This window comes from Triticum dicoccoides, chromosome 2A, assembly GCF_002162155.2.
Source record: "Triticum dicoccoides isolate Atlit2015 ecotype Zavitan chromosome 2A, WEW_v2.0, whole genome shotgun sequence".
Lineage (NCBI taxonomy): Eukaryota > Viridiplantae > Streptophyta > Magnoliopsida > Poales > Poaceae > Triticum > Triticum dicoccoides.
In genome coordinates this window covers 465,518,360-465,537,752 of record NC_041382.1, presented here as the reverse complement: position 1 = coordinate 465,537,752, position 19,393 = coordinate 465,518,360, and positions in this window count along the sequence as shown.

Genomic DNA, 19,393 nt, shown 5'->3' with positions numbered 1-19,393 from the left:
AGCTATAGTAGTAGAAGTAATAGTTGACGAGACAACTTCATGAAGACACGATGATAGAGATCATGATGATGGAGATCATGGTGTCATGCCGGTGACAAGATGATCATGGAGCCCCAAGATGGAGATCAAAGGAGCTATATGATATTGGCCATATCATGTCACTATTATTTGATTGCATGTGATGTTTATCATGTTTATACATCTTGTTTACTTAGAACGACGGTAGTAAATAAGATGATCCCTCACTAAAATTTCAAGAAGGTGTTCCCCCTAACTGTGCACCGTTGCGAAAGTTCGTCGTTTTGAAGCACCACGTGATGACCGGGTGTGATAGATTCTTACGTTCACATACAAAGGGTGTAAGCCAGACTTACACGCGCGAACCACTTAGGTTGACTTGATGAGCCTAGCATGTACAGACATGGCCTCGGAACACAAGAGACCGAAAGGTCGAGCATGAGTCGTATGGTAGATACGATCAACATGAAGATGTTCATCGATGATCACTAGTCCGTCTCACGTGATGATCGGACACGGCCTAGTTGACTCGGATCATGTAATCACTTAGATGACTAGAGGGATGTCTATCTGAGTGGGAGTTCACAAGATGAACTTAATTATCCTGAACATAGTCAATAGGTCTTCGCAAATTATGTCGTAGCTCGCGCTTCAGTTCTACTATTTAGATATGTTCCTAGAGAAAATTTAGTTGAAAGTTGATAGTAGTAATTATGCGGACTAGGTCCGTAAACTGAGGATTGTCCTCATTGCTTCATAGAAGGCTTATGTCCTTAATGCACCGCTCAGTGTGCTGAACCTCGAACGTTGTCTATGGATGTTGCGAACATCTGACATACACATTTTGATAACTACGTGATAGTTCAGTTAAACGGTTTAGAGTTGAGGCACCGAAGATGTTTTGAAACGTCGCGAAACATATGAGATGTTTCGAGGGCTGAAATTGGGATTTCAGGCTCATGCCCACGTCAAGAGGTATAAGACCTCCGATGATTTTCTTAGCCTACAAACTAAGGAGAAAAGCTCAATTGTTGTGCTTGTGCTCAGATTGTCTGAGTACAACAATCGCTTGAATTGAGTGGGAGTTGATCTTCCAGATGAAATAGTGATGGTTCTCCGAAGTCATTACCACCAAGCTGCTTGAGCTTCGTGATGAACTATAATATATCAGGGACATATATGATGATCCTTGAGATATTCGTGATGTTTGACACCACAAAAGTAGAAATCAAGAAGGAGCATCAATTGTTGATGGTTGGTGAAACCACTAGTTTCAAGAAGGGCAAGGACAAGAAGGGATACTTCATGAAACGGCAATTCAGCTGCTGCTCTAGTGAAGAAACCCAAGGTTGAACCCAAACCCGAGACTAAGTGCTTCTGTAATAAGGGGAACAGCCACTGGAGCGGAATTACCCTAGATACTTGGTAGATGAGAAGGCTGGCAAGGTCGATAGAAGTATATTGGATATACATTGTGTTGATGTGTACCTTACTAGTACTCCTAGTAGCACCAGGGTATTAGATACCGGTTCGGTTGCTAAGTGTTAGTAACTCGAAATAAAAGCTACGGAATAAACAGAGACTAGCTAAAGGTGAGCTGACGATATGTGTTGGAAGTGTTTCCAAGATTGATATGATCAAGCATCGCACGCTCCCTCTACCATCGAGATTGGTGTTTGCGTTGAGCATAGACATGATTGGATTATGTCTATTGCAATACGGTTATTCATTTAAGGAGAATAATGGTTACTCTGTTTATTTGAATAATACCTTCAATGGTCTTACAACTGAAATGAATGGTTTATTGAATCTCGATCGTAGTGATACACATGTTCATGCCAAAAGATAGTAATGATAGTACCACCTACTTGTGGCACTGCCACATAAGTCATATCGGTATAAAACGCATGAAGAAGCTCCATGTTGATGGATCTTTGGGCTCACTCGTTTTTGAAAAGTTTGAGACATGCGAACCATGTCTATTGGTGTATATGCATGAAGAAACTCCATGCAAATGGACCGTTTGGACTCACTTGATTTTGAATCACTTGAGACATGCAAATCATACCACATGGGCAAGATGACTGAAAGCCTCGTTTTCAGTAAAATGGAACTAGAAAGCAACTTATTGGAAGTAATACATTTTGATGTGTGCAGTCCAATGAGTGCTGAGGCGTGTAGTGGATATCGTTATGTTCTTACTTCACAGATGACTTGAGTAGATGATGAGTATATTTACTTGATGAATCACGAGTCTGAATTATTGAAAGGTTCAAGTAATTTCAGGGTGAAGTTGAAAGATCGTCGTGACAAGAGGATAAAATATCTATGATATGATCATAGAGATGAATATCTGAATTACGAGTTTGGCACAGAATTAAGACATTGTGGAAATTGTTTCACAACTAATACAGCCTGGAACACCATAGTGTGATGGTGTGTCCGAACATCATAACTGCACCCTATTGGATATGATGCATACCATGATGTCTCTTATCGAATTACCACGATAGTTTATGGGTTAGGCATTAAAGACAACCACATTCACTTTAATAGGGCACCACGTAATTCCGATGAGATGACACTGTATGAACTATGGTTTAGAGAAACCTAAGCTGTCATTTCTTGGAAGTTTGGGGCTGCGACGCTTATGTGAAAAAGTTTCAGGCTGATAAGCTCGAACCCAAAGCGGATAAATGCATCTTCATAGGACACCCAAAACAGTTGGGTATACCTCCTGTCTCAGATTCGAAAGCAATAAGGGATTGTTTCTAGAATCAGGTCCTTTTTCGAGGAAAAGTTTCTCTCGAAAGAATTGAGTGGGAGGATGGTGGAGACTTGATGAGGTTATTGAACCATCTCTTCAACTAGTGTGTGGCAGGGCACAGGAAGTTGTTCCTGTGGCACCTACACCAATTGAAGTGGAAGCTTGTGATAGTGATCATGAAACTTCAGATCAAGTCACTACCAAACCTCGTGGGATGACAAGGATGCGTACTACTTCAGGGTGGTACGTAATCTTGTCTTGGAAGTCATGTTGCTAGACAACAATGAACCTACGAGCTATGAAGAGGCAATGGTGGGCCCGGATTCCGATAAATGGCTCGAGGCCATAAAATCCGAGAGAGGATCCATGTATGAAAACAAAGTGTAGACTTTGGCAGACGGCTCGATGGTCGTAATGCTATTGAGTACAGATGGATTTTAAAAGGAAGACGGACAATGATGGTAAATGTCACCATTAAGAAAGCTCGACTTGTCGTTAAGATGTTTTCCGACAAGTTCAAGGAGTTGACTACGATGAGACTTTCTCACTCATAGCGATGCTAAGAGTCTGTTGGAATTATATTAGCGATTACTGCATTATTTATGAAATCTTGCAGATAGGATGTCAAAACATTGTTTCCTCGACGATTTTCTTGAGGAAAGGTTGTATGTGATACAACCGAAAGGTTTTGTCAATCCTGAAAGATGCTAATAAGTATGCAAAGCTCCAGCAATCCTTTTAGGGACTGGAGTAAGCATCTCGGAGTTGGAATGTACGCTTTGATGAGATGATCAAAGATTTTGGGTTTATACAAAGTTTATGAGAAACTTGTATTTCCAAAGAAGTGAGTGGGAGCACTATGGAATTTCTGATGAATGTATGTTGTTGACATATTGTTGATCAGAAATGACGTAGAATTTCCGGAAAGCATATAGGGTTATTTGGAAAGTGTTTTTCAATGGAAAGCCTGGATTAAGCTACTTGAACATTGAGCATCAAGATCTATAAGGATAGATCAAAACGCTTAATGGTACTTTCAAATGAGCACATACCTTGACATGATCTTGAAGGTGTTCAAGATGGATCAGTCAAAGAAGGAGTTCTTGCCTGAGTTGTAAGGTATGAAGTTAAGACTTAAAGCTCGACCACGGCAGAAGAAAGAGGAAGGACGAAGGTCATCCCCTATGCTTTTGTCATAGGCTCTCTACAGTATGCTATGCTATGTGCCGCACCTGAAGTGTGCCTTGCCATGAGTCAGTCAAGGGGTACAAGAGTGATCCAAGAATGGATCACAGGACAGCGGTCAAAGTTATCCTTAGTAACTAGTGGACTAAGGAATTTTCTCGATTATGGAGGTGGTGAAAGAGTTCGTCGTAAAGGGTTACGCCGATGCAAACTTTGACACTAATCCAGATTATTCTGTATAGTAAAACTGGATTCATATAGTAGAACAGTTATTTGGAATAGCTCCAAATGTAGCATAGTAGTTGCATCTACAAGATGACATAAGAAATTTGTGAAGTACATACGGATCTGAATGTTGCAGACCCGTTGACTAAAACCTCTCTCACAAGCAAAACATGATCAAACCTAGAACTCATTGAGTCTTAATCACATGATGATGTGAACTAGTTTAGTGACACTAGTAAACTCTTTGGATGTTGGTCACATGGCGATGTGACCTGTGAGTGTTAATCACATGACGATGTGAACTAGATTATTGACTCTAGTGCAAGTGGGAGACTGTTGGAAATATGCCCTAGAGGCAATAATAAATTAGTTATTATTATATTTCCTTGTTCATGATAATCGTTTATTATCCATGCTAGAATTGTATTGATAGGAAACTCAGATACATGTGTGGATACATAGACAACACAATGTCCCTAGTAAGCCTCTAGTTGACTAGCTCGTTGATCAATAGATGGTTACGGTTTCCTGACCATGGACATTGGATGTCATTGATAATGGGATCACATCATTAGGAGAATGATGTGATGGACAAAGACCCAATCCTAAGCCTAGCACAAGATCATGTAGTTCGTATGCTAAAGCTTTTCTAATGTCAAGTATCATTTCCTTAGACCATGAGATTGTGCAACTCCCGGATACCGTAGGAGTTCTTTGGGTGTGCCAAACGTCACAACGTAACTGGGTGGCTATAAAGGTACACTACAGGTATCTCGAAAAGTGTCTGTTGGGTTGGCACGAATCGAGACTGGGATTTGTCACTCCGTGTAAACGGAGAGGTATCTCTGGGCCCACTCAGTAGGACATCATCATAATGTGCACAATGTGATCAAGGAGTTGATCACGGGATGATGTGTTACGGAACGAGTAAAGAGACTTGCCGGTAACAAGATTGAACAAGGTATCGGGATACCGACGATCGAATCTCGGGCAAGTATCGTACCGATAGACAAAGGGAATTGTATACGGGATTGATTAAGTCCTTGACATCGTGGTTCATCCGATGAGATCATCATGGAACATGTGGGAGCCAACATGGGTATCCAGATCCCGCTGTTGGTTATTGACTGGAGAGTCATCTCGGTCATGTCTCCATGTCTCCCGAACCCGTAGGGTCTACACACTTAAGGTTCGGTGACGCTAGGGTTATAGAGATATTAGTATGCGGTAACCCGAAAGTTGTTCGGAGTCCCGGATGAGACCCCGGACGTCACGAGGAGTTTCGTAATGGTCCGGAGGTAAAGAATTATATATAGGAAGTGATGTTTCGGCCATCGGGACAAGTTTCGGGGTCACCGGTATTGTACCGGGACCACCGAAAGGGTCCCGGGGGTCCACCGTGTGGGGCCACCTGCCCCGGGGGCCACATGGGCTGTAGGGGGTGCGCCTTGGCCTACATGGGCCAAGGGCACCAGCCCCTAGAGGCCCATGCGCCAAAGGAACAAAAGGAGGGGAGAGTCCTAAAGGGGGAAGGCACCTCCGAGGTGCCTTGGGGAGGATGGACTCCTCCCCCCCTTGGCCGCACCCTTCCTTGGAGGAAGGGGCAAGGCTGCGCCCTCCCCCTCTCCCTTGGCCCTATATATAGTGGGGGGAAGGGAGGGCAACCAAACCTAAGCCCTGGCGCCTCCCTCTCCCTCCCATGACACATCTCCCTCCTCCCACAACGCTTGGCGAAGCCCTGGTTGAATCCCGCTACTTCCACCACCACGCCGTCGTGCTGTTGGATCTCCATCAACCTCTCCTCCCCCCTTGCTGGATCAAGAAGGAGGAGACGTCGCTGCTCCGTACGTGTGTTGAACGCGGAGGTGCCGTCCGTTCGGCGCTAGGATCATCGGTGATTTGGATCACGACGAGTACGACTCCATCAACCCCGTTCTCTTGAACGCTTCCGCGTGCGATCTACAAGGGTATGTAGATCCACTCCTCCCTCGTTGCTAGATGACTCCATAGATAGATCTTGGTGACACGTAGGAAAATTTTGAATTTATGCTACGTTCCCCAACAGGACGCGGAGGAAAGCCTCGCACACGATGATAAACGCCGACATGTTGAGGACGAAGTTCGGGGCCAGATCATGGAAATCCAGGCCGTAGTAGAACATGAGCCCCCGGACAAATGGGTGGAGTGGAAAACCTAGTCCGCGGAGGAAGTGGGGAAGAAATACTACCCTCTCATGGGGACTTGGGGTGGGGAGAAGCTGCCCCTTTTCGTGAAGCCAGTGCGCGATGTCCTTAGACAGGTATCCGGCCTTCCTTAGCTTCTTGACTTGGCCCTCCATAGCGGAGGAGACCATCCACTTGCCTCCCGCTCCGGACATTGCTGGAGAAGGTTGAGGTGGGAAGTGCGGGCTTGGGCGCTGGAGCTCGAGTGCGCAGGAGATGGATAGGCAAAGGAGGAAGAAGGCGTTGGTAAAAAGGTGGATCCTTATCCCCTTATATGAGCGGATGCGGTTGTGCGTCCCCACCAGCCTAGTAAAACTCGCTTGCTTCCCAAGCGCCGTGATAAACGACGCGGTTGGGTTACCCACGTCCGTATTGATGAGAATCCCGTAAAGGGGGTACACGATCTCTGCTTTGACAAGACGTGCCAAGGAAACCGCCTCGCAAAACATGCTGAGGTGGAAAAGTAAAAACGATTCGAGTAAAGGACCTGGACGTAGTGCGATGACGCACTGCGGAATACGTCAGCAGATTTGATTTGTGTTAATATTATTCTCTCTATGGCAATATGTGGAAACTTATTTTGCAGAGTCGTACACTACTCTTGGTGTTTACAATCTTCTATGAAGGACTTGGAGGAGGAACCCGCCTTGCAATGCCGAAGACAATTTGCGCGCCGGACTTGTCGTCATTGAAGCCTGGTTCAGGGGCTACTGAGGGAGTCCTGGATTAGGGGGTGTTCGGGTAGCCAGACTATACCTTCAGCCGGACTCCTCGACTATGAAGATACAAGATTGAAGACTTCGTCCCGTGTCCGGATGGGACTTTCCTTGGCGTGGAAGGCAAGCTTAGCGATGCGGATATTCAAGATCTCCTACCATTGTAACCGACTCTATGTAACCCTAACCCTATCCGGTGTCTATATAAACCGGAGGGTTGTAGTCCGTAGGCAATCAACTCCATATACAACAATCATACCATAGGCTAGCTTCTAGGGTTTAGCCTCCTTGATCTCGTGGTAGATCTACTCTTGTACTACCCATATCATCAATATTAATCAAGCAGGATGTAGGGTTTTACCTCCATCAAGAGGGCCCGAACCTGGGTAAAACATCATGTTCCCTGCCTCCTGTTACCATCCGGCCTAGACGCACAGTTCGGGACCCACTACCCGAGATCCGCCGGTTTTGACACCGACAGCCACCCTAAGAGAATTGAGCAAGATTCTCAGAGAACTAATGATGATGCACCTAGTTCTTCTAAGAAGAAGAAAAAGAAAAATGATAGGACTTTGCATGCTTCTAGTAAACCTATTGTTGACACACCTGAGAATCCCAATGATATTTCTATTTCTGATGCTGAAACATGATGACCCACAAGTGTAGGGGATCTATCGAGTAAGAGTGTCGAACCCAACGACGAGCAGAAGGAAATGATAAGCAGTTTTCAGTAAGGTATTCTCTACAAGCACTAAAATTATCGGGAACAGATAGTTTTGTGATAAGGTAATTTGTAACGAGTAGCAAGTAATAAAAGTAAATAAGGTGCAGCAAGATGGCCCAATCCTTTTTGTAGCAAAGCACAAGCCTGGACAAACTCTTATATGAAGGAAAGCGCTCCCGAGGACACATGGGAATTATCGTCAAGCTAGTTTTCATCACGATCATATGATTCGCGTTCGGTACTTTGATAATTTGATATGTGGGTGGACCGGTGCTTGGGTACTGTCCTTACTTGGACAAGCATCCCACTTATGATTAACCCCCATTGCAAGCATCCGCAACTACAACATAAGTATTAAGGTAAACCTAACCATAGCATGAAACATATGGATCCAAATCAGCCCCTTACGAAGCAATGCATAAACTAGTGTTTAAGCTTCTGTCACTCTAGCAACCCATCATCTAATTAAACCTAACCATAGCATGAAACATATGGATCCAAATCAGCCCCCAATGGCTTCCTCTAGGACCAAACAATGGTGAAGTGTCATGTAGTCGACATTCACATAACACCACTAGAGGAAAGACAACATACATCTCATCAAAATATCGAACGAATACCAAATTCACATGACTACTTATAGCAAGACTTCTCCCATGTCCTCAGGAACAAACGTAACTACTCACAAAGCATATTCATGTACATAATCAGAGGGGTATTAATATGCATAATGGATCTGAACATATGATCTTCCACCAAGTAAACCAACTAGCATCAACTACAAGGAGTAATCAACACTACTAGCAACCCACAGGTACCAATCTAAGGGTTGGATACAAAGATTGGATACAAGAGATGAACTAGGGTTTTAGATGAGATGGTGCTGGTGAAGATGTTGATGGAGATTGACCCCCTCCTGATGAGAGGATCATTGGTGATGACGATGGTGATGATTTCCCCCTCCCGGAGGAAAGTTTCCCCAGCAGAATAGCTCTGCCGGAGCCCTAGATTGGTTCGGCCAAGGTTCCGCCTCGTGGTGGCGGAGTTTCTTCCAAAAGCTTGCTTATTATTTTTCCTCGGGTGAAAGACCTCATATAGCAGAAGATGGGCATCGGAGGGCCACCAGGGACCCCATGAGGCAGGGGTTGCGCTTAGGGGGGTAGGGCGCACCCCCCACCCCCGTGGCCAGGGTGTGCCCCCCCTCTGGAACTTTCTTCGCTCAATATTTTTACTATATTCTGGAAATAACTTCCGTGAAGTTTCAGGACTTTTGGAGCTGTGCAGAATAGGTCTCTAATATTTGCTCCTTTTCTAGCCCAGAATCCCAGCTGCTGGCATTCTCCCTCTTCATGTGAACCTTGTAAAATAAGAGATAATAGGCATAAGTATTGTGACATAATGTGTAATGACAGCCCATAATGCAATAAATATCGATATAAAAGCATGATGCAAAATGGACGTATCAACTCCCCCAAGTTTAGACCTCGCTTGTCCTCAAGTGAAAGCCGAAACCGAAAAATATGTCCACATGTTTAGAGATAGAGGTGTCAATAAAAATAAAATATGGACATGAGGGCATCATGATCATTCTTAGAATAGCAACATATATATATTGTCATATGATCTCTTATGGTAAAGTAACAATTCAATCACAATTTCAAGTATGAATCATAAACTTCATTGAAAACCAACAAACTCTAATCTCAGTCATTGAGGCAATTGCAATTTATCATAACATATGAAAGAGTCAATATAAGAGCTTTTCAGCAAGTCCACATACTCAACTATCATTTAGTCTTTCACAATTGCTAACACTCACGCAATACTTATGGGTATGGAGTTTTAATCGGACACAGAGAAAGATAGGGGCTTATAGTTTTGCCTCCCAAAGTTTTACCTCAAAGGTAATGTCAACAATAGAAGTTCATGAAAACTCACATCCAGTTAGCTATATATATCAGGATCTTTCCAACACATTGTGCTTGCCAAAGGATAAAATGTAAAAAGGAAAGGTAGATATCACCATGACTCTTTGCATGAAGTATAAGGCAAGAATAAAAGATAGGCCCTTCGCAAAGGAAGCAGAGGTTGTCGTGCGCTTTTATGGTTGGATGCACGGAATCTTAATGCAAAAGAATGTCACTTTATATTGCCACTTGTGATATGGACCTTTATTATGCAGTCCTCGCTTTTATTTCTTCCATATCACAAGATTGTATAAATCTTATTTTCTCCACACTAATAAGTCATACATATTTAGAGAGCAATTTTTATTGCTTGCACCGATGACAACTTACTTGAAGGATCTTACTCAATCCATAGGTAGATATGGTGGACTCTCATGACAAAACTGGGTTTAAGGATATTTGGAAGCACAAGTAGTATCTCTACTTGGTGCAAAGAAATTGGCTAGCGTGAGAGGGAAAGGCAAGCTCAACATGTTGGATGATCCATGACAATATAATTTGTATCAAATGTAAGAAACATAACGCATTACGTTGTCTTCCTTGTACAACATCAACTCTTTAGCATATCATACTTTAATGAGTGCTCACAATCATAAAAGATGTCCAAGATAGTATATTTATATGTGAACCTCTCTTTCTTTATTACTTCCTATTAATTGCAATGATGAGCAAAACTATGTTTGTCAACTCTCAACAACTTTTATTCATCATACTCTTTATATGTGAGCTCATTACTCTCCATAAGATCCATATGATCTCTTTATTTCTTTATATTTCTTCTCTTTTATTTTATTCCCTCAAGATCATAGCAAAATAATCAAGCCCTTGACTCAACACTATTATTTATTATATATAGCTCACGGACTCGATTGCATAGGAAGATCATAAAGCAAAACTCACAACTAGATCATGCTAAAACTTTACTCTACCAGATCAAGATGGTATCAAAAAGATCGAACTAAGAAAAACAGTAAAGATAAAAGGTGTGATGGTGATACGATACCGGGGCACTCCCCAAGCTTGGTAGTTGCCAAGGGGAGTGCCCATACCCATGTGTTTATGCTTCCTTCCTCGGAGGTGGTGATGAAGGAGTTGTTGATGATGTAGGCTTGTCGTCCATCTTCCAAGGCATAGGCTCACCATCATAGAAGGATGATAGAGTCTCCGAGATCCTAAAATCTGCAGCCAAACTCATCCTCTTGAATCTACATTCATACTCATAGTTTTGGTTTTGCAGGTCATAGATCTGGGCTTGGAGGCGCTCGATTTTCTCATGAAGCTTGAAGATGGCCTCCCCAATGTCCTTGGCGTCCAGCTTGTGGTTGTCGGTGAACTCCTTGATCATTATGTGATTGTAGTCGAGTCCACGCTCCACCATCTCCTCGCACTTGAAAACTTGTTGCTCCATTGCCTCGAGCCTTGTCTCCACGCTTCCGGTCCTCCTTGGTCCCACAGCATCGCGGATGTGCAACAACCCCTCACGCATATCAATGGTTTGAGGGTGTTACATCACCTCCGCGAGGTAGGGGTTGATGACCTTCTCTAAGAACTTGTCCTTGGGGGGCACTTGAAGACGACATGGCAACCTAGATCTGTCAGAAAAACATCTCGAAACAAAGACAGGAGAGATTTGCGTGATACGTTGGTCAAAACCTTCGGGAGATTATATAATGAATTTTTACCAACCAAAAGAAGTATCGTGCAAGAAAACAGAGCCCAGAGAGCACATGAGGTGCCCACAAGGCAGGGGGCGCGCCCAGGGGGGTAGGGCGCGCCCTCCACCCTTGTGGAAGCCTCATGTCCTTTCCGGTCTTCTTCTTATTTTCCTATTTTCTTAAATATTCCAAAACGGAGAAAAATTGCCATTAGAACTGTTTTGGAGTCGGTTTACTTACTGTACCACGTACCTATTCCTTTTTGGTGTCTGAAACGTTCCGGAAAGTGTCCCTTATGTATTCCTCCGGGGTTATGGTTTCAATAATATTAGTTTCAACATTTATGGGATTACCTGAGATATAATGTTTGATTCTTTAACCGTTCACCACCTTCGGATTTGTTCCTTCGAAGTTGTTGATTTTTATGGCACCGGAACGACAGACCTCCTCGATAAAGTAAGGACCTTCCCATTTAGAGAGAAGTTTGCCTACAAAAAATCTTAAACGAGAGTTGTATAGCAATACATAATCACCTACATTAAACTCACACTTTTGTATCCTTTTGTCATGCCATCTTTTAACCTTTTCTTTAAACAATTTGGCATTCTCATAGGCTTGGGTTCTCCATTCATCAAGTGAACTAATGTCAAATAACCTCTTCTCACCGGCAAGTTTGAAATCATAATTGATCTCTTTAATAGCCCAATATGCCTTATGTTCTAGTTCAAGAGGTAAGTGACATGCTTTTCCATAAACCATTTTATAAGGAGACATACCCATAAGATTTTTATATGCAGTTCTATAAGCCCATAATGCATCATCAAGTTTCTTGGACCAATTCTTCCTAGATCTATTAACGTTCTTTTGCAAAATTAATTTCAGCTCTCTATTACTCAATTCTACTTGACCACTAGACTGCGGGTGATAAGGAGATGTAGTTCTATGATTAACATCATACTTAGCAAGCATTTTACGAAAGGCACCATGAATAAAATGTGAACCACCATCAGTCATTAAATATCTAGGGACTCCAAACCTTGGGAAAATAACTTCTTTAAGCATCTTAATAGAGGTGTTATGATCAGCACTACTAGTTGGAATAGCTTCTACCCACTTAGTAACGTAATCAACAGCAACTAAAATATGTGTATACCCATTAGAGGAAGGAAAAGGTCCCATATAATCAAAGCCCCAAACATCAAATGGTTCAATAACAAGTGAATAATTCATATGCATTTCTTGACGTCTACTAATATTAGCAATTCTTTGACCTTCATCACAAGACAGGACAAACTTACGTGCATCCTTGAAGAGAGTAAGCCAATAAAAACCGGATTGCAACACCTTGTGTGCAGTTCTATCTCTAGCATGGTGCCCTCCATAGGCTTCGAAGTGACATTTGCATAGGATCTGTTCCTGTTCATGCTCAGGTACACAACATCTAATAACACCATCTACTCCTTCTTTATAATATGTGGGTCATCCCAAAAGTAATGCCTTAAATCATAGAAGAATTTTTTCTTTTGCTTGTATATGAAACTAGGTGGTATAAATTTAGCAACAATATAATTAACATAATCAGCATACCATGGAGCAGTACGAGAAGCATTTATGACATCTAATTGTTCATCAGGAAGGCTATCATCAATAGGTAGTGGGTCATCAAGAACATTCTCTAACCTAGACAAGTTGTCCGCAATGGGGTTCTCAGCTCCCTTTCTATCAATCATATGCAAATCAAATTCTTGTAGCAAGAGAACCCATCTAATAAGTCTAGGTTTAGCATCTTTCTTTTCCATAAGGTATTTAATAGTAGCATGATCAGTGTGGATAGTTACTTTAGAATCAACAATATAAGGAACTTATCACATGCAAATACAACTGCTCAAAATTCTTTTTCAGTAGTAGCATAATTTCTCTGGGCATTGTCTAGAGTTTTACTAGCATATTGAATAACATTTTATTTCTTATCAACTCTTTGCCCTAGACCAGCACCTACAGCATAACCACTAGCATCACACATAATTTCAAAGGGTAAATTCCAATCAGGTGGCTGAACAATAGGTGCAGAAATCAAAGCTTTCTGAATTATATCAAATGCTTCTACACAATCATCATCAAATACAAAAGGAATATCTTTTGTAATAGGTTAGTCAGAGGCCGAGAAATTTTTGAGGAGTCCTTAATGAACCTCCTATAAAAACCTGCATGACCAAGGAAACTTCTTATACCTTTGATTTCCTTGGGACACGACATCTTTTCAATAGCATCAACTTTAGCTTTATCAACTTCAATACCTCTTGCAGAAATTTTATGCCCCAAGACAATACCTTCATTAACCATGAAGTGGAACTTCTCCCAATTCAAGACAAGCTTAGTTTCTTCACATCTCTGCAAAACTCGATCAAGGTTGCTCAAGCAATCATAAAAAGAGGATCCATAAACAGAGAAATCATCCATGAAAACTTCACAGATCTTTTCACAAAAGTCAGAGAATATAGCCATCGTGCATCTTTGAAAGGTAGCAGGTGCATTAAATAAACCAAAAGGGATATGTCTATAAGAAAAGGTACCGAAAGGGAAGGTAAAAGTAGTATTTTCTTGATCGTCAGCTGACACAGGTATTTGAGAGAAACTAGAGTAACCATCTAGAAAGCAAAACTTTGTATGTTTGGATAATCTTTCTAGCATTTGATCAATGAAAGGCAAATGGTAATGATCTTTTTAGTAGCTTTATTTAATTTGTGGAAATCAATTATCGTCCTATAACCTGTAATAATTCTTTGCGGAATCAATTCATCTTTATCATTAGGAACAACAGTAATACCTCCCTTCATAGGGACACAATGGACAGGGCTTACCCACTGACTATCAACAACGGGATAAATTATACCTGCTTCAAGGAGCTTTAATATTTCCTTTCTTACCACTTCTTTCATCTTAGGATTTAGCTGTCGTTGGTGATCAATAACTGGTTTGGCGTCTTTCTCCAAATTTATTTTGTGTTGACATAAAGTGGAACTAATGCCCTTAAGATCATCAAGAGTATATCCAATAGCAGCACAGTGCTTCTTCAGAGTTTTCAATAATTTCTCTTCCTCCTTCTCTGAAAGGTTAGCACTAATAATAACAGGATATATCTTCTTTTCATCAAGATAAGCATATTTAAGAGTATCAGGTAATGGTTTAAGCTCAAACACGGGATCACCCTTGGGTGGAGCAGGATCCCCTAGGATTTCAACAGGCAAGTTGTGTTTCAGAATAGGTCCCTGTTTAAAGAATACTTCATCTATTTCCCTTCTTTCATTCATGAACATATCATTTTCATGGTCTAGCAAATATTTTTCTAAAGGATCAGTAGGAGGCACGACAATAGAAGCAAGACCAATAATTTCATCTTTACTAGGCAATTCTTTATCTTGGGGTTGTCTATGAAATTTAGCAAAATTAAACTCATGAGACATATCCCCTAAACCAACAGAAACAATATCCTTATTGCGGTCTATCTTAGCATTAACAGTATTCAGGAAGGGTCTACCAAATATAATGGGACAAAAGCTATCTTGTGGGGAACCAAGAACAAGAAAATCAGCAGGATATTTAACCTTCCCACACAAGACTTCAACATCTCTAACAATCCCAATTGGTGAAATAGTATATCTATTGGCAAGCTTAATGGTAACATCGATATCTTCTATCTCAGCAGGTGCAATACCATGCATAATTTCTTTGTATAAGGAATGAGGTATTGCACTTGCACTAGCACCCATATCACATAAGCCATGATAGTAATGATGTTCTATTTTAACAGAAATAACAGGCATGCCTACAACTAGTCTATGTTTATTTTTAGTATCAGGTCTAGCAATTCTAGCAGTCTCATTACAGAAGTAAATAACATGCCCATCAATATTACCGGCCAAGAGATCTTTAACCATAGCAATATTAGGTTCAACTTTAACTTGCTCAGGGGGTTTATGTGTCCTAATATTACTTTTGTTGACTACAGTTGAAACTTCAGCATGATCCTTTATTCTAAGAGGGAAAGGTGGTTTCTCAACATAAGCAGTAGGAACAACAGGATCATTATAAGTGATAGTCTTTTCATGAACTTTAATAGGTGCAACTAATTTTACTTCAATGGGAGGATTATATTTAAACCACTTCTCCTTAGGGAGATCAATGTGAGTAGCAAAGGATTCACAAAAGGAAGCTATTATCTCAGAGTCAAGTCCATATTTAGTGCTAAATTCACGGAAAGCATCGGTATCCATAGAAGATTTAACACAATCAAACTTAGGTGTCATACCTGACTCCTTACCTTCATTGAGATCCCAATCTTCAGAGTTGCGTTTAATTCTTTCCAATAAATCCCATTTGAATTCAATAGTCTTCATCATAAAAGATCCAGTACAAGAAGTATCGAGCATGGAGCGATTACTGAGAGAAAGCCGAGCATAAAAATTTTGAATAATCATTTCTCTTGAGAGCTCATGATTGGGGCATGCATATAACATTGACTTAAGCCTCCCCCAAGCTTGAGCGATGCTTTCTCCTTCGTGAGGCCAAAAATTATATATATAATTACGATCACGATGAACAAGATGCATAGGATAAAACTTCTGGTGAAATTCCAATTTCATCGCTTATAGTCCCAAGATCCCATATCATCACATAGCCTATACCATGTCAATGCATCTCCCTTCAAAGATAAAGGGAAGACCCTCTTCTTGATGACATCCTCGGGCATACCTGCAAGCTTAAGTAATCCACAAACTTCATCCACATAGATTAAGCGCAAATCGGGATGCAATGTTCCATCTCCTACAAAAGGATTAGCTAGTAGTTTCTCTATCATACCTAAAGGAATTTCAAAGTAAACATTTTCAGTAGGTTTAGTAGGTTGAGGATCAACTCTTTGCTCTACTAGTCGGGGTGAAGATACCCCGAACAAGCCCCTCAAAGGATTATGTTCCATAGTAACAAGTGACAGTAAATTTGTCGGTGTAGTGGGCCACGGGTAGGCCAACCCGAGTCCCATAACCTTTCAAGACATCGGGGCAGGCTGCGCCCCTCAAGACCCCAGGGCGAAGAGCCGTCTCCTGAGGAGTCGACGGCAGGGCGGCCGACTGCCCGCTCACGGCCGAGTTCCAGGGACGACTTCCAGAGAAGCCGGCTTTGGGGAGTCGGCCGGCGACTCCAGCAAACCCATGACCTCATCAAAGGGGACGGGGCAGAGGCGTGGCTACAGAGAAGCCCACTCCCGCCCCTTACCAAGGGCAGGCATGGCCACAACACGCCGTACCCAAGAAGATCTCCGTGCGGCGTGGCACTGTTGCCCGGTCGGCCCTGACATCACCACCACAGTACCAAGTCCTGCGCCCACGACAGCTCGTCTGTACGACCTGGAGGCAGCGGGGCCCACCAGTCAGCGAGACCTCGGGAGACGGCGGGAGAACCGCCAGTCAGACCCGTCGGGAGTCGGCCCGGGGGAGTCGGCCAAGCCCTCCCCCGGGGCCCACGCGCCATTAATCAAGATGAGATGGGGAGTGGCCACAGTGATCGCCCGCCAGGCGACGGGGCTGTTGCCACGACCCCATGACCAAGCCTGCGTCATCAGAAGCACGGCTACAGTAATCAGCGGCCGGCAAGACTCGCCCGCGGCGGACGCGGCCTGTCGGCTCCGTACTAGACCAGTCGGCGGGGCCCATCAGTCGGCGGGCCCCAGCAGTCGGCGGAGAAGTCGGAGGTCGGAGGCACTGATGGCTGGGCCCGTGCCTAGCCGAATTACCATTGTACCCCTGGGGGGTAGGCCTATATAAACCCCCCAGGGCACCCATGCAAGGAGGGGGGATCCCAGTAGTTCTAGACCATACAGATAGAAAGAGAGAGCTAGCCTTGCCCTCTTCTACCACCAGAAACAGCTCAAGGAGCAACCGTGTAAACACTTGGCCATAGTGATCATGCGGAGACTCCGCAGAGCAGCACTAGGGGTATTATCTCCCCAGAGAGCCCCGAAGCTGGGTAAGATTCGCCGGCGTGCATGTCTTCGCCTCATCATGTTTCCAGGAACCGGCGTTGTTCTACTCGCCCCCACCATGATAAGCCATCCGTTGGCATATGTCACACCAAACCCCCGACATTTGGCGCCCACCTTGGGGCCTGGTGCACCGCCGTCCGGAGATCTGTTCTGGACGGGAACCCTTTTCCTCCCTGGCGAGCGCAGCCAGCCAGGCACGCCAGGCGAAGTCTGCATCGACGCGCTGCGCGGCGTTGAGATCGCCTGCGCAGCCAGCTCCTTGGCCGAACTTGTCAGCGAGGTCCGCCTCTCCGACGAACCTGCGTCCAACGCAGGCGCGGGCGGCCCCGAAAACCTCCTCGCGGGCCTCCTCGATCAACTCCACGTTTCCGGCAAGCCTGCCGTAGACTTGGAGTCCGTAGGCTCCACCGACCCGATGCTGGTCGACTCTGACACCCCGTCGATCGACGTGTTCCCCACCAACGTGGTGGTCTACGACGAACCTCTCCCCCACGCAGAGAGCGACGGAAGCACCGTCACTAAGGTGCTAGTCATCAGTCATGACGAGTTCCCTGGCGGAGGAGCGCCCGATTCACTCGCCGCAGCGCTGCAAGACCTGACTGCGCCCATTCCGGAAGACGCTGACGCGGAGACGTTAGAAGCGCGCCGCCTTCAGCTCGTTGAAGGCGCGAAGAAGCTGGCCAGCATGAGACGCTTGTCAGAAGCTTACCAGCAGGAGATGGATCGCGCCGTTGGCGGCTCGCCGGCCCCGGCAGGGCCCAGCCGCCTTGGCGCGGTCCAGCAGCGCGGCATAGCCATCGCCAGCCTGTTTGGGGCTAGCCGCCCCGTGTACGCTACACCGGCGGAGAACATACGAGCCACCGAGGCAGCGGCGGATGAGCTGGACAATTTCAAGGGTGAAAAATGCCGCCTCATGATGGAGCGAGTCCAGCGGCTCCTCGACGCGGCCGCCGCGCAGAACGAGGCCGGTTGCCGCACGGAGGCGCCGCAGCGGCCAAACGACGACCCGCACCGAGATCAAGGCGCGACGTCTCGGACGTCGACTAGCGGCGCCCGAGGAAGAAAGGACAAGGAGCCGGCTGTCAGCCACAGTCGGACTCGCATTACCATAGAGCGCGACCGAGATGGCCACCCGAGAGCAGTGGAACGGCGGGACGACTGTCCGCCTCCCCCTCCCCGCAAGGAGAGGCGAGTCTCCCTACCGCCTGTTGACCATCCGACTCTCGGCGACCGCCTTGGCCGCCGAGAGGGGGTTGGAGAGAATGACGCCCACCACCGGATCGACAGACTTCACCGGTCCCTGGCGCTGGAAGAAGAAGACGAGCTGGGTCTGCCTTGTTTCGGGCCCCGCATTCGGGACGAGCCCTTTCCCAGAGGGTTCACCCTCCCAAGAGACACGCCCAAGTCTACCGGCTCCGTGAAGCCGGAAGACTGGCTAGTCGACTATTCCATGGCTGTCAGCATAGCAAACGGCAACAAGCGTGTCGCCATAAAATACGTTTCACTCATGCTCCAGGGCACGGCCCGGACGTGGCTGAACAGCCTAAAGCCCCGCAGCATCAACAGCTGGGTCGACTTCACCGAAGCGTTCGTCCGCAACTTCACCAGCACGTACAAGCGTCCTCCCAAGCCTCGTCAGCTCTCCTTGTGCGTGCAAGGTGCTGACGAGTCGACTCACGACTACCTCACGCATTGGGCTGAGCTCCGGAACTCCTGCGAGGGCGTGCACGAGGTGCAGGCCATTGAGTACTTCACAGCCGGCTGCCGAGAAGGTACCCTCCTCAAGCACAAGCTCCTCTACGACGAGCCAGAAACCCTCGACGAGCTACTGATCATAGCAGACAAGTACGCCACGGCCGACTCCTCCATGAAGG